Below are 16,285 nucleotides of genomic sequence, written 5' to 3'. Positions count from 1 at the left end.
CCAGTTGGGGTTACAGCTTTTCTGAGCTAGTCTTGGTGGACTATTATCTTTTTTAGACTTAGGAAAGTCTTTGATTATGCCTCTTAATTTTGGCCTAGCCCATGGATTACAGTCTACTTTTCAGGGCTCCCTGTTAGCTTGTTTAGCTTTAAGGTGGTTCAGATGGACTAGCAAGATAGGGAAGGGCTGGAAGGGATGATAGAACCAAAGGCAGCGGACAAGTGTGGAAGAGAGAGGGAGATGTGGGCAGATAAAACCAAGAAGGGCTGGTGTCTAACCCCTCAAGGAATTTGTTAAAGATACAATTTCGGGATCCGCATTTCTTTCTGAAGTCTCCTCATACCACAGTGTGCTAACCAGTGGGTGTTGGAGATCCTAGGCCCCTTTTGTCCTATAGTGCCTCTTAAGTGGATTCAAAATTTTTCTCAAGTGTCCACTGCAGTTCTAAAATATTCATTGTGAAATTGTGTTATTTATTCCCAAAGATAACACAAGACTCAGGGTTATAATGAGAAATGTGTCAGGAGCCCGTGTCCCGCCCACCAGTGGCCGACATCGACCCCGAATCACGCCCGTGATGGACAAGTCATCCGCGTGTCACAGATGTCGCTTGTTTACCTGCGCCCCAGGCTCCTCGGTCAAGATGATTCAGTGCTCTCCTGTCACTAATCTGGCAGTCAGAGACTCAGGGCTTAATTCCCGGGAGCGGATCTCTCCAATCACAAAAGCCTCATGCAGGAGACCAGGTGGAGGTGCAGGGCCATAAGGCTTTCACAGGTGACTGGCCGCGTTTGTCTCAGGGAGGGCACTGGTCTACTGAGATCCTCATTCCTCAGGACCAGCTTGGATAGAGACTTGTTGGGCCTGTGTCTGCCTCTCATTCTAGGAACTTCTGTTATAAACAGACACAATCTACGATGTGCACAGGGAGACAGGGACATTAATAAAATAAAAGCAAACCAAAAACTTTGGCATATTTTCACCAAAGGATACAAACACAAACTTGATCAAATTAACAATATTCAAGAGGCTAAAAGAGGTCCCCCACAAAGCGCCAAAATCCCAGGAAGCAAAATAAGTTCAGTGAGGGAAGTGAATACAGTGGACGTGGAGTGAGGCTGGGGAGGCTTCCTCACCGTGAGGGGCCAAGCCTCCTGTCAGGGACTCTGGGCCCCTCTGCACTGTTAGGGAACTGGCTTTTATGACTGCTTACTCTGGGGCGCTTCTGCTGGCTGGCCTCGGTGCCCATGATAGGGGCATGTGGTTGCACTGTGCCACAGCAAAAATAACCGTTTGTTCGTTCATTCAATATTTACAGGGAGAATGCTGTGTGCTATGTGTGGGGGAGGCCATGAAGCAGCAGCTCTCAGTCTTTACCATAAAACTTAACCACCAGAACAGCTAGGATCTGGATTCAGTAGACCTGGGGTTAGGCCTGAGAAAATTTTGATGCCAGCATTCTCCTAGGTGATTTTTGCTCCGGGTCTGGAGTCCACATTTTGCGAATCACTGCAGTGGAGAATCAAATACCCCACAGAGATAGGTCAGGGCTGAGGAGAGCCGCTCTTCACACCCATCTTGTTGTTTAGGCTTCCACCTGAAGGCGCTGTCCACTTCAGGAGGCCCTGGGAGAGTTTATCTGGTGTCAGTTCTGTAATGAATCAGGGATGGAAGTGTGTGGTGATTAGAGCAGTGCATCTAACTCCAGTGATGTCTTCACATCCTTAATTATGGCAGGCCCTTGCTCCCATCCTTCCCCCACCCCAGCAGCTTCCTAGGGGACCTTCCCCTAAATACAGCCCCCTCCTCCTGCATTTCCTCAAAGGTAGCTTAAATTAAGTCTCCTGGTTGTATACACTGTCTACTTTCCCAAGGTGATATTTCTCACTTTTGTCTCTTTCTAGGAGGTAAAAAGAGCTCAGTTTTAGTGTCACACAGTCCCAAGCTTGAATCCTGGCTTTCCCCTCACTGGCTGCATGATTTTGAGAAAACTGACTGTTTACATTCTCTTCTGAGTAATGAGAATAATCACACCTACCTCATAAAGATGTTGTGAGAATTAAATAAAATAATGCCTGACTGTTTAACAAAGTTATTTACATTCTCCTTTTTTTTTTTAAAAAAAAAAAAGAGATGTGGTTATATAATTCTGAATGGCAAATGGTATATATGTATATTTTTATGGCAAAACACCACCTCCATTCTGGATTAACACAAATTTTTTCTGAAGTCAGGTTTATGTTTCTCATTCATAAAACCAAAATTAAAAATTCAGCATAAAGAGAGAAATAATTTTTTTAGGCATTCACGTGGCTTTCATTTCAGTTTTCTTTTCCATCAGAAACGTATAATACAGCATCTGTGGTGGATCTAAAGGAGGAGATCCCGAGGCTGGAGGAAGATATTTGAGGAATATCTTTACACAGTGTTCTATCTGGATCTGTCATTCCAAGATTCTTGTCTGTAATGCCGTGAGATGTTAAAAATCTTCCCATGGGACACTGTGGTTTCTCAGGAAGTTCTGAGAATTGGCAGACGGTTCTGGTGGGGATGATTTCGGTTCTCTCTGGCTTTCGGCTTGCTGGTGGACCACAGGCTCCAAGCACCCCTTATACTTCCTCCCTGCCCCTCCAGCATGCTTGATGGTCCTGTCAGGAGGTTCTACCAGGATGCTTCCTGACATCTTACTGTTTTTTTGGTCTGTCTACTTTCACAGACCCTATAACCACACCCTTCAAAGCACACCATAAAGGAAGAACTTCCTCCCTTATCTCTCCTTTTGATTGTAGAATCAGAAACAGGCCTTTGGTATTAACCCCCATTAGAGAGATTAAGACGTAAAAGGAATATGACAATAAGAGGAGAAGAAGGTGAGAACATTTCAGCAGCTCCCCCGGCTGACTGGCTGATGCCCTTGGTGGCTCTTCCTTCCGTCTTCCTCCCACCTCCCCCTTCCCCTTTAACTTCCAACAGGTTTTGCTATTATTAAACCCAGGGAGACTGAAGGGGTGACTCATCACTGAAAATGGTCCCTTCAATGGAATAGTTATTTCTAGAAGGATTTAAAAAATATTGCCAGGTGCCTGAGGGGTGTGTGTGCTATTTGTGTTGGAGAGAGCTGAAACCTTTTTTGACCTTAGAGAGATAAAATTAGATACTTTCTTTCATCAGTTTTGCTCTAAAAAAAGAAAATCCTTACTATTTCTAGAAGCAGCTGAGCAACACTGGTAGTGGTTAAGATGACAGGCCCAGGAGTTTGACAGAAGCAGCTTTAAATCCTGTGTTTTTGCCAACTTATTCAACCCCTGTGAGCCTGAGATGGGGGCATCAAATCATACGAGCATCCCAGTGCTCTTGTTGAAGGAGCTTCTCGGGGGACAGAGGTGAAATGGAATCGATGTGGTGAGACTGGAAATACTGGACTGTTTCTCAACCTGAGGGAGCCAGTGTTCAGTGTTTTACCATTAACTGTAATGTTATCTGTAGATGTTTTAGAAAGATGCTCTTAATCAAATTGAACAGGTTCCCTTTCATACCTAGTTTGGCAAATATCATGAATGGGTATTGGATTTTGGTAAATACTTTTTTTGTGTTACGTAACTGCTAACATTATGAATTCTATTGATCGACTTTAGAGAGTTAAAGCAAACTTGCTTTCCTGGGAAAAATCCTACTTGGTCATTTTGTATTACTATTTTTATAATTTATTAGATTTGATTTGCAAATATTTTGTTAAAAAATTCTGTGTCTATGTTTATGAAAGACACTAGTCTGTAATTTTCTTTTTCTGCAATGTTTGTCAGGTTCTTTAAAATTAGTGCTATAATGGCCTAATAAATTACACCTGGAAGTGTTCCCACCTCCTTTATTTTCTATTACAGTTCATGTTCAATTCATTCTTTGAAAGTTTGAGAATTCACTGATTAAACTCTCTGGGGCTTGAGTATTTTTGGTGGGAAAGTTTGTGATAAATTCATTTAACACTTACAAAGGTGTTTATATTTCTTTTTAATTTTTTGAGTCAATTTTGGTAAATTGTATTTTTCAAAGAATTTGTTCGTTTTGACTATCTTGCCCCAAAATTTCTTGGCATTAAGTTCATAACATTCCCTTGTTATCTATTCTTTTAACATATGTGGGAGTTACAGTGATGACTTCTTTTTCATTGTTATTGGTGGATTGTGTTTGCTTTCTTTTTTCTTGATAAATGTAGTGAGGAGTTGATCACATTTATGGATTTTTAATGTAGAACACGTTTTTGGTTTGTTCATTTTCTCCATTGTTTTCTGTTAACTTCTGCTCTTACCTTCACTATTTCATTATTTTGTACTGACATGATTTATTTTAGATGTATAGACTGATATACATTAATGACTGCTTCTAAGTCTAAGTATATTTACATTTCTGATAGACATTCTCACTCTCCTCCTCCCCAGACAGGCTTCCACAGTTTACAAGCACACCCATTTCTTCTTGCCACCATGGCGCTGGCTGCTGTCACTTTAAAAAATGGTTTCCAATATGATAGATAATGGGTTTTTAAAATCTTATTATTGTTTTCCTTTGTGTTTTTGTAGTTACTGGTGAAGATGACCATCTTTTTGTACTTTAGAGATTTGTGTGTGTATAAACTCTGTGTTCATGGCCTGTATTAATTTTTTCACTGGCTCGTCTTTATTCTAAATTTTTTTTTTTTTTTGAGACGGAGTCTCGCTCTGTCACCCAGGCGGGAGTGCAGTGGCGCGGTCTCGGCTCACTGCAAGCTCCGCCTCCCGGGTTCACGCCATTCTCCTGCCTCAGCCTCTCCGAGTAGCTGGGACTACAGGCGCCCGCCATCACGCCCGGCTAATTTTTTGTATTTTTAGTAGAGATGGGGTTTCACTGTGGTCTCGATCTCCTGACCTCGTGATCCACCCGCCTCAGCCTCCCAAAGTGCTGGGATTACAAGCGTGAGCCATCGCGCCCGGCCCTATTCTAAATTATTTTTAGGAATGTTGTATATATGATAATTCTTAGTTTGTTCTATATGTTGCACATCATCGCCAGGTTCTTTAAAATTAGTGTTATAATAGCTTAATATTATACACTTGGAAGTGTTCCCACCTATTTTATTTTCTATAAAAGTTCACATACAATTTATCCTTTCAAAGTTTGATAGAATTCACTGATTAAACTCTCTGGGGCTGAGTTCTTTTAGTGGGAAGATTTTTGATACATTTTATGTCTTTAAATTTTTAAAATAATTTTTTACATAGAATTTAAAAAAATAGGTAGTCAAAACTCTTAGTTCTAAAATGGGTTAATTTGTGTTGCTTAAGTAAGTTTACTTATGTAATATAAAATTATTATATGTGGCACTTGTTTCCATCTAGGATTCACTTCTGGGAATGGGAAGAGGCAGAAAGTTAGTTTTATATTTTCCCAGAGAGACAGATAATTGTCCTAATTTTCAACCCCACTAGTTGAAGTGCCACTTTTAACATATTATAAATTCCCATATATAAATATGTCTTTCTCAGAATTTTATTTTTTATTCCATGGGCCTACTTGTCTTCTTCTTCTTTTTTTTTTTTTTTTTTTTTGAGACAGAGTCTCACTCTGTCTCCCAGGCTGGAGTGCAGTGGCGCAATCTCGGCTCACTGCAAACTCCGCCTCCCGGGTTCACGCCATTCTCCTGCCTCAGCCTCTCCGAGTAGCTGGGACTACAGGCGCCCGCCACCACCCCCAGCTAATTTTTTCTGTATTTTTAGTAGAGACGGGGTTTCACCGTGGTCTGGATCTCCTGACCTCGTGATCCGCCTGCCTCGGCCTCCCAAAGTGCTGGGATTACAAGCGTGAGCCACCGCGCCCGGCCTACTTGTTTTCTTAAATGAAGAAAAATACATTTAATTCTTATGAGACTATATTATGTTTGTGTTCTATCTTCATTGCTTTTAATTTTTTTACTCTTCCAATTAATTTTTAAAATAAATTTATCATGTTTTATAAAAACAAATTGCTTTGGGAATTTCATTGGAAGTAGTATTTATTGTTACATTATTTGGAAGGAAAGGTCACTTTTAAACACAACATTATATCTTTCTCCCTAAGAACATGGTACATTTCTCCATTTAATTGGGCTGTTGAAAATATCCTTCAAGAAAGTCTATAGTTTTCTTCAAGTGATTTTTGTACATTTCTTATTCTTAGATTTTTAAACATTTTTTGATGCTATAGACAACAATGGTTATTTATCCATTACAATTTTCCCTTAAATTGTGTTGGTCCATAGGAAAGCTGTCACCTTTGACACATTTGCCTTGTATCTAGCAACGGGTCTATGCTCTCCTACTAGTTCCAAGGGTTTTTCCTTTGGGGACAATCACATAAATAAAAAATAATGAGTTTGTCATTAACTTTCTCTTTTCTTGCTTTCTCCCACCCTCCTTCCTTTCTCTCTCTGTTTCTCTCTCTTTTTTCTTTTTTCTCTTTTTCTTTCCCTCCCTCCCTCCCTCTCTTTCTTTCTCTTTCTCCTTCCTTCCTTTCTTTCTTCCCTCCCTCCCTCTCTCTCCCTCCCTCCCTCTTGCACTCTTTCCTTCCTTCCTTTTTTCTTCCTTCCTTTTTTCTTTCTTTCTTTTCTTTCTTTCTCTTTTTCTTTTCTTTCTTTCTTTCTTTCTTTCTTTCTTTCTTTCTTTCTTTCTTTCTTTTGTCTTTCTTTCCTTCCTTCCTTCCTTCCTTCCTTCCTTCCTTCCTTCCTTTCTCTTTTCTTTTCCCTCCTTCCTTCCCTCCCTCCCTCCTTTTCTTTTTTCTTTCTGTGGCTGGGGCCACCAGTAAAATGTTGACTAGTAGCACAAGCAGGTGTGTTTGTCTTCTTCCAGATTTTAAAGCAAATCTTTTTGCTGCTTTAACATTGAAGATCTGTGGTATACTCTTTTAATTGGGATAACAAAGTTTTTCTTTGTTTTAAGCTTTCTAGGAGTTTATTTTTAAATTTTAGTATTTTCCTCAGATCTATTGAGATAATCAGATGGTTTTCTGCTTTCACAAACCATTCGTTTGAAGTTATCTTAACAGACATCCTAATGTTGAAATGGCTTGAACTCCATGTATTAGCCCTTTTGTTCAGTGATGGATTTATTTTGCTAACATTTTGCTTAAGACTTCTGCATCTATGTTTAACAGTGAGACTGGCCTGCAGTTTTTTTCTTTGTTTTGTCCCTTTCTGGGGGTGATTTTATTTAGTTTTAGAAATGAGATAATAAATCTTCGCTCTTTTTCTGTTATCTAAAAGATTTTATTCAGATACTAATTGTTTGTTTCTTATATAAGTTTGGTAGATCTCTTGAATCCAGGATCCAGGTTATTATTATAATTATTTTTTGGGGGGGGGCAGATTTTAAACCACGCAATGCTGAAACAGTTACACAGTATTTTTTATTTGAAGGGAAAATACAGACGATTATGAACTTTTCTTCAAGCTGACATTAAAACAATTCTCTACTTGGGATTTATAAGGAAGTCTGAGAACATATAGCTAGCAAATCATATGTTAACATTTTTATAGCAATGCAGCAATGAATTTTGTGGACTTTTTTCTTGAAATGATCTGTTACACATGCTAAGGGCATGGTATAAAAATGCATCTCTTAAAGGTATGGTTAGGTGAACCTTAAGCTGAAATGATCATTTATGTATTTAGACTTCCGATAATCTGACTTAATTCAAATGTAGAATGCATGGATTTCTTAGGGAAGTGGATAGATTATGTATCTTCCAAATAATCCTCTATAAATATGTTTTCTCTTGTTTAGGCTTTCGATAGGCATTAGATAAGAGGTAGTTCGAGATTCTGTTTTATGGTGGGAAACCACAGAGATAGCATTCTGTGATAAATGTTAGGAAGACTTACATTTGCTTTACAAATTAGGCGATGGAAATTCAGCAACTAGCCAGAGTAAATCTCAGTAGAGGAAAAAAAAGAAAAGTAGCTTTATAATGAGAGTCATGGGGTTTCTATTCTGTGATTGATCAAAACTTGGGCTCCCAGAAACTTCACTCTGGCTTTAATTTTTCATCTAAATACCTATCAGCTGCACATACTGTTATCAATCCAACCTCCCCACGGCCTTTCAGAGCAACTGAACGCAGGAGCTGGAGACTAAGAAATGACTCTTCTACTTTTAATTTTCGGACTTTAAATCTAAGCCATGAGCAGGGCTGTCTGTATGAAATGAGAAGCCTATTCATGGTTGGCATATATTCTTGTTTCATTTCTGTGTTGCATCATTGACCAGAATCAGAACAGAGAAATCACTGGGAGATGGGTGCATTTGCAATCTCATCCGCAAAGCAAGAAATATGAAGAGGATTCAGCAGCGCTGGGAAAGGTATTACGTTCATACTCCAAGCCTGTGATTCTGTGTTCCTGGGGTTCTTTACTAGATCATATGCCAGGAAGGATTTTGAAGAAACGGAAGCAGTAAGCCCTGAGTTTAGGAACAGTAGAAACAAGGCCATGAGAGATCATGGAGAACTGTTCAGGTCCATTGCTGATGGGTCCGCAGGGTGAAAAATACTAGGGCAGTCGGGCATAGTGCCACGGGCCCAAGCTCTAGGGAATCAAGAAAGAGCAAGAAAATCTCTGCCCTCAACACTTGATGTCTAGTGCAGCACTGTCTAATAGAAGTGTAAGGTGAGCCTCATGTGCGATTTTAATTTTCTGGTAGCCACAGTGAAAAAATGAAAAGAAATGGGTGACATTTATTTTAATAATATGTTATATTTAACCTAAGACACCTTAATTATGAAAATGAATAATCAACATAAAATTATGAATAGGATTTTTTTACATTTAAAAAAAGTGCCATGTCTTTGAAAGCCAGTGTATGATTTTCCTTTACAGCACATCCCAACTGCACATGCTCAAGGGCCACGTGTAGTCAGTGGCTACTGCCCGGGGCAGCACAGATCTCCAGGGAAAGAAACAGACTTGCAAACAAAGGAAGGCATAAGGCTGTGGGAAGGGCCGAAACTGCCAGACCTTGGCAAGAGCGTCTACTCATTCCTGGATAGATCCGAAATTGACTCCTCTTGGGCAGCAAGGATCATTTTAGTTTTCTGAACCTGAGTAGGTGGTCACCAGGCAAGGTCGTTTGCGGGCTGCTCAGCGATGGCTTCATTCATTAAACTGCTCTTCACCTTCTCTGTGAGCAGATGCTCCCTGAGCCCCTGCATATTCTGGGCAGGTGCCCCAGTGCAGTGCTAGTGTGGCCCCATTGCCCGTGGTCTCCCCTTCCGCGCTGCCCCGCGGTCCTCCCGCAAAGGGGTTCTTCCCAGGCTCCTCCCAGGACACCCTGGCTGCTTCTCAGAATGACTGACCATCATAATGTGGATAATCTCATGGAATCCAGCAGTATTCCTGGGGAAGTCTCTCTTTATGAATTTTACAAATGTGGAAACTGAAGCTAGGAGAAGATGACTTGCCCAAGGTCACAAGGTTGGCCTGTGGACCAGCAAGGGTTTCAAATCAACTGAGTGCCCCCCGAGTCCTCAGCCTGCTCTGTGGATGCACAGCATTCAATCCTTTTAATGGGTTAGAAAGTTATAAAAACACGAACTTGAGACATCTTTTTTTTGTTTTGTTTTGTTTTGTTTTTTTGAGACAGAGTCTGGCTCTGTTGCCCAGGCTGGAGTACAGTGGTGTGACCTCAGCTCACTGCAACCTCATCTCCCAGGTTCAAGCGATTCTCCTGCCTCAGCCTCTGGAGTAGCTGGGACTACAGCTGCGCGCCACCATAACTGGCTAATGTTTTGTATTTTAAGTAGAGATGGGGTTTCACCATGTTGGCCAGGCTGGTATTGAACTCCTGATCTCAAGTGATCCGCCAGCCTCAGCCTCCCAAAGTGTTGGGATTACAAGCGTGAGCCACCACACCCAGTCTGAAATATCTTTCTCAGCACCTTTTCCTCACAGTATTTCCCTCCTCAAAGTAATTAGTGATCTCCTATTTTCTGTTAAATACCTCGATTTCAAGAAGCTCCATATTTTAGCACATCCTAAGGTTCCCAATGCCACCCGCTAATGTCCACATGGTCTGTCCGTCTCATCAGGGACTCCACCCGGGGTGCTGCTGGTGCTTCATTACTTCTCTGCACTTCCTGATGTACAGTTGTCTAAGAAAGATCAAAGCAGCTGGGAGTGGTGGCGTGTGCATATAGTCCCAGCTACTTAGGAGGCTGAGGCAGGAGGATCCTTTGAGCCCAGGAGTTCCAGGCTGCAGTGAGCTATGATATGCACCATCACACTCCAGCCTCGGCAACATAAGCAAGATACTGTCTCTTAAAACAGAAGAAAAAAAAACAAAAAACGCAAAATAGGAGTGTCTCATAAGAAAGCAGCAAACCCAAATATGTTAACGAAAACGTTATGTCGTGCTTATAACATAAGAGGGCGCCGTTCGCTAAAAAAAGAGATGTTTCCGTTTCATCAGAGCCACAATGACCTAAACTTGAGCCTTATCACCGTAATATTTGTTTTCTGGGGGAATTTTTGATGTCCTTTCCACTTACCACTTGGTAACACAGTCAGAAAGATAAGAAACTTAGACATCTATGAGTTATTTGTTGTGAATTATTTTCTTCTTTGCACTTTCCAAATAAATACATAATCAGAATTTAATTCTTTGACAAGGTATTATATAGGTATTTCAGGACAATTTGCTTAACATTTTGTATACATACAATGACATTTTCATCCATGATTTGAGCTGTCTACTTAAGTGAAAATCCCATTTTTTTCCCCCTGGTATTTTACAGGACTATTAGAAATTGAACAATTGTGGGAAAGTAGATTTTATGCGATGTTGGCCAGGGTTGGCCAGGGTTCATCGCAGGCCTTGGCTGGGACTACAAACAATCAGGCACTTCACTTTTGCAGGGCCTGGGGCCTGGGCATTTACTCGGATGGGGAGCGCTAAAGACAACCCAGGGAAATGAGGCAGAAGTCAGAACCAAGGAACAAGGTGGGATGGCGAGTCTCAGAGAGCTTTGCAGAGCTTCTCTTCCCATTTGTGCCCCTTGTGGAAGACTGGTCCTGAGACTGCAGGTGAAGTGGCCAGTACTGACTGGCTACGGCTGAGGGTGGAGGGGTGCAGGAGAGAGCTCAAGGCAACACAGAATGGGGAGTTTCTGGTTTTTGCCCCTAGGAAGACCAGGTAGCTGGCCAGGCCAGGAGGAGCTGTGCTGTTCTCTTGGTGTGCAGAGGGGGAGTGGGGAGGTGGGCGGGAGGATGAGCAGAGGTTCAGGCAGGGCTCCACCCATTCCTTTCTCTTCCCGGCCCTGCCCTGAGCTCTGAAACATTATTTTCCTCTATGTCTGGATTTCTTTCACTTATTCCAGTTTTGTTTCTGCATTCACTGTTTAAAAGTTAACAACAGAAAAAACGTCTACCTTATAATTAACTAAGATTTTCCTGTGAAGCACTCCAATTTTTCAGAGATCTGAAACATTTTGTTCCAATATTTTATTATTTCCATAGCTCTCATTTTCTTCTGTTTCTTTTTCAATTTTTAACTTTCTTGGGGATATTCTCAATTGTTCAGTTCATTTTCAGTTTTCTTTTTCTTTCTTTTTTTTTTTTTTTTTTGACATGGAGTCTCGCTCTGTCGCCCAGGCTGGAGTGTGGTGGTGCTCTCTCAGCTCACTGCAAGCTCCGCCTCCCAGGTTCACGCCATTCTCCTGCCTCAGCCTCCCCGGTAGCTGGGACTACAGGTGCCTGCCACCACGCCTGGCTAATATTTTGTATTTTTAGTAGAGACGGTTTTCACCATGTTAGCCAGGATGATCTTGATCTCCTGACCTTGTGATTCACCCGCCTCGGCCTCCCAAAGTGCTGGGATTACAGGCGTGAGCCACCGCGCCCGGCCTCAGTTTTCTTAAGTGCCAAATTGTATGGCCTTTCCCTATCGAATGATGTTAGCTCTAGCCTACAGATTGTTATAGGTAGTGTTTTCATTGTTAGTATTTTCCTGTCCAAAGATGCTGGAGGTGGAAGGGGTACCAACTACATGGCATTAAGTTTCACTGCCCCTGTGTACCAGTGGGAGATGGAGGAAGGGCTGTGGGAGTTCAGTTGTTTGCAGTTCTCTTGCTTTTAGGTGGAATTTTGCAGGCAATAAAACACGGATTATTTTTATTTTTATTTTTACAGGGAGACAAGGAGCCTTCCAGTAGTGGTTCAACACAGTTCTTCAAAACACGACACTCTTGATAAGTTTATCCTGTGATAGAAGGAGATGAAAACTCAGAAATGACTGCTAGCCTGGACAAGTCCCAGTCTGTGATTCGAGTGCCACAGCATTCTAGTAAAATTATCTGGAGAGAAAAACCCTTGATGTGCAGGTGAGGAGCAGCTGATGTCTGAAGTCTGATATGGCAAGAAAGTTCCAGATTCTGGAAGAAGAAACTAAACCCGTCAAAACATAAGTGAGAGACACTACAACCAGCTTAAAACAATATGGGCAATTGAAAAAAGACTGAGAATGTTCACATACATTGCTGGGGCCTGTGAGGAGAGTTAGGTCCCGTGTCTGCTGCAGTGCTGGTTGCAAAGAGCAGAGAGGCCGCAGCTCCCCTGGGAGAAGAAGGCAGGGGACATGATGTAGGGTCAGGGTGTGGAGACAAAGTTGATGGCGAGGAGAAGGGATCAGGAGGAAGCTGCACAGTCCAATGGGCACTGAACATTCAGCACTGGGAGAAAATATCAGTTCTACCCCAAGATTGCTAAGAAGAGGGGAAAAGCCCACTGGATAGGTCATCATAGAGGCGTCCACACTGAGAGTGTCACCTGAAAGGGCAGGTCAGAATCTTAGGCGAGAGCAGAAGAAAGGACCATACTTGGTTGAAAGACAGAAATGGAGCATCCTGTATATGAGCTGACCTGCAGAGCACAGGTGGCATGGTGTGTCAAAGCAGATGACCTGGTGGCACACGAAGAGGAAGGGCTGGCGACCTACAGAAAGCAATTCAAAGATCCTGGGGGAAAACTGGAAAGAATAATTTCTTCTTTTCAGAGACAGATCCTGTCCCAGGAGGGAAGAGCTCATGACCACTGGTGGAAGCTTGGAGGATGAACAAAACCTCATTATTTCCAGATGGGAGATCACAGACCTGAAACAAAGAGAAACAAAAGACAATTTATCTCAAGCCTCTTGTTTGTAATTTTAATTTTTAATTTTTGTGGGTACATAGTAGGTGTGTGTATTTATGGGGTACATATGGTATTTTGATACAGGCATACGATATGTAATAATCACATCATGGAAAATTGGGTATTAATCCCCTCAAGCGTTTATCCTTTGAAGCTGCTGCTTCTTCTCCTCCTCCTTCTTCCTCTTCTCCTCCTCCTTCTCCTCCTCGTCTTCCTCCTTCTCCTTTCTTCTTCGCTCCTCCTCCTGCTCTCCTCCTCCTCCTCCTTCTTCTCCTTCTCCTCCTCTTCTTTTTAAGGGCAGGGTCTTGCTCTGTCACCCAGGCTGGAGTACAGTGGTATGATCATGGCTCACTGCAGCCTCAACCTCCTGGGCTCAAGCAATTGTCCTGCCTCAGCCTCCCAGGTAGCTGGGACTACAGCTCCTCAAGCTTCTTGAAGTGGATCTTAATGCATTTGACAATCCTGGTGGGGCATTAGGCAGGGAGTAAATACGTCCTGACCTCTGAGACCGAAGTGTCCCTCGTGCCTCTCCTCAGACCCTCCCTTTCGCTGCCAGGCTGTGTTCCCCTCCCCTCTCCTTTTCCTTCTCCCTCCTCCTCTGCCATTCTCCAATCCAGTGTTTCATGTGCATCCAAATGGAGAGGAGTAGTGTTGTTACGAGCACTCCCTCTTCCTCCACCTCCTCCGGGACTCTGTGCACCCCGCATCCCAGCTGGCTCCCCACCAAGGTGTCTTAGGCCTCCTTTTTCTCCATCACAGTCTGGGTTTTTCTTACACACCTTTATCCAGAAAATGGAAGTGACTTACCTTTTGGTTTCCCTCAGCCTCCATCTGACCCTAGCAGTAAAAATCCTGAAACACTGCAAAGACATCAAGTCATTAGGTTTTGTCTTTTTTCCTTGAAATATTGTTGACTTCTATATACCTAATTTTAGGATAGATAGCTGTTTTTTATGCAAGTGATTTTATTTTCTCTCATTTTGCTTCTTGATACTAATATAAATTTCAGGTTAGATTTAGAAAATAAAGATCACTTGAATACTCCTGTTACATTATACCCTCTAGAAAATGTAAGTAGCAGAGTTTTATTTGATAAGTCAGTCTACATGATCATATAATATCATCTGTGAGCAGTTTATCCCATGGAGGCATTTAAAGTAGAAAAACACTTTTCCATCTGTTAATGTTTGTATCTGCCACTGTTACAAGAAAAGGGTGAAAATGACTTGATGGTCCCAGTAAATTACAGTCGAATTAAAGCATGGTCAAAGTGTGGTGGTCAAACGCAGAAGGCAGTCTGTGGAGTGTGGAGTTCTGCAGGCTGGGGCCCCTCTGTCTGCTGTGCTCTCGCTGTGCAGGGCTCTGGAAGGGTAAGCCCAGCTACAGCTGCTCAGTGAGGAGGGAGACAGGCTCAGGCTGTGGCTCTTTAACTCCCCAGGAGACCTGGGCCACTGGGACCCCAGAATCTTCATTTGGAGCAACAGTTCTTCACAAAGCTGTCTGTAGGTTTCACAGACTGATGCCCTTGGTAGCATCTTGTACCAGGCCTCAGGATGGGCCTGGGTCCTTGCTCCTGGAGAATGGAGTATGGAGGTGGCTCCTGCCAGCCTAAGATAGAGTCAAGTATGTCTCCAAGGTTGTTGTAGTTACTGAGCAGAGAGTCTTGAGTCTGGGACCCATATGCATTAGTCTGCTGGGGCTGCCATAACAAAGGCCTGCAGACTGGCTTAAACAACAGATATTTGTTTTCTCACAGTTCTGGAGGCTGGAGGTCCAACGTCTAGGTGTTGGTGTTGGCAGGGTTGGTTTCTCCTGAGGCCTCTTTCCTTGGCTTGTCTTCTCCCCTTGTCCTTACACGGCCTTCTCTCTGTGCAAGCATCCCTGGGGTCTCTTTTTCTCCTTATAAGGACCCCAGTCATACTGGATTAGTGATCCAGCCCTATGACCTAATTCACCCTTACTTGTGTCTTGAAGGCCCTGTCTCCAAATGCAGCCACAGGGGGGTTTAGGGCTTCAGCATCTCTGGGGACACAGTTCAGTCTGCAGCAACATTCCTGTCCCACCCGACAGAACAACAGACTGGCTGTGATTGGAGCCTGGTCCTGAGACTCCACCGAGCTGTCCCAGTGTTCAGGGCAGTGTGCTCCGTGCCTTTGGGGTCGGTCTGATCATGGTGTGTATGGGCTCTGGAAATGGGAGGACTGTGGCTCCTGCAGCCATCAGTCAGAGAATGCATGGCCGTTCAGTGCAGGCCGGCCTTAGTCACAGTCCCCACGGCTGCTCTGGTTGCTCCTCCTGCCCTGGTGACTTCCTTTTCTCAACTCCCTTAGGCACACAAAGACCCATGCATGCTTCCTCCCTCCTTCACCAATATCCCCAGGGAAGATTAAAACATAGGTCCACATGAATATCTAAGTGGGTGAGGCAAAGAAATTCTCATTGTGCTCCTAATTTCAGCTTGGTCCAAGTTACAGCTGCTGTGAATCTCATCTAATACATACCTATAGTCATATATTTTATATATATTTATACATGCTCACATGTGTTGTGCATGTGTGTGTGTACGTGTGTGTATACAAACTTCCTCTTTAAAATATTGCTGGATCATTTTTAACTTCCTCTTACTTTAAAATATTCCTGGATATATCGTTGCTTAAAGTACATAAACTTGCATGAAATGATTCAATGTTTCCAAGATTCTCAAAAGGTTAAAAAAGGAAATAAACATCTCCCATCTTTCCAAAATCTATCATTATAACTAGGTAATGTCTAGATGTGGCTTAGTTCCCGTAGCAACTTCCGGGAACCAGCAAAGTGATCGCCTCCGAGGTGATGCAGCGGCCTATGGAGTCTAAGAGTTTATAGCTTGAAAACTGCTCTTGAAACAAAAGTCGTATTCATATTTGAGATGTTAAAAGGTGAAGATTTTTGCACATTTTCTGTCTTTGTTATGATAAAATACCACTTTTGAGTTTGCTGATCTCACCACTGTGAACAATGTTACTTCTCCACATACGATGGCATTTGCCAGCTGTGCCCTCAGATTTCATCGGCTCTGTGTCTGGGTGAGTGGGAATCATTTATGTGGGAAATTCTCCA

At 42.6% G+C, this 16,285-nt stretch overlaps 1 long non-coding RNA gene across 1 annotated transcript; it reads left to right on the top strand.

The window, feature by feature from the left end:
* Window positions 1-3,200: 3,200 nt before the first annotated feature.
* Window positions 3,201-16,170, top strand: LOC134733450 (uncharacterized). The gene is made up of 2 exons (XR_010116906.1): window positions 3,201-3,402; window positions 12,188-16,170. It is a non-coding gene; the product is annotated as an uncharacterized lncRNA (long non-coding RNA).
* The last annotated feature ends 115 nt before the right edge of the window (window positions 16,171-16,285 follow it).

Source organism: Symphalangus syndactylus, chromosome 1, assembly GCF_028878055.3.
Source record: "Symphalangus syndactylus isolate Jambi chromosome 1, NHGRI_mSymSyn1-v2.1_pri, whole genome shotgun sequence".
Taxonomy (NCBI): Eukaryota; Metazoa; Chordata; class Mammalia; order Primates; family Hylobatidae; genus Symphalangus; species Symphalangus syndactylus.
The sequence above is the reverse complement of the archived record's forward strand: the minus strand, read 5'-3'. Positions and strand labels throughout refer to the sequence as shown.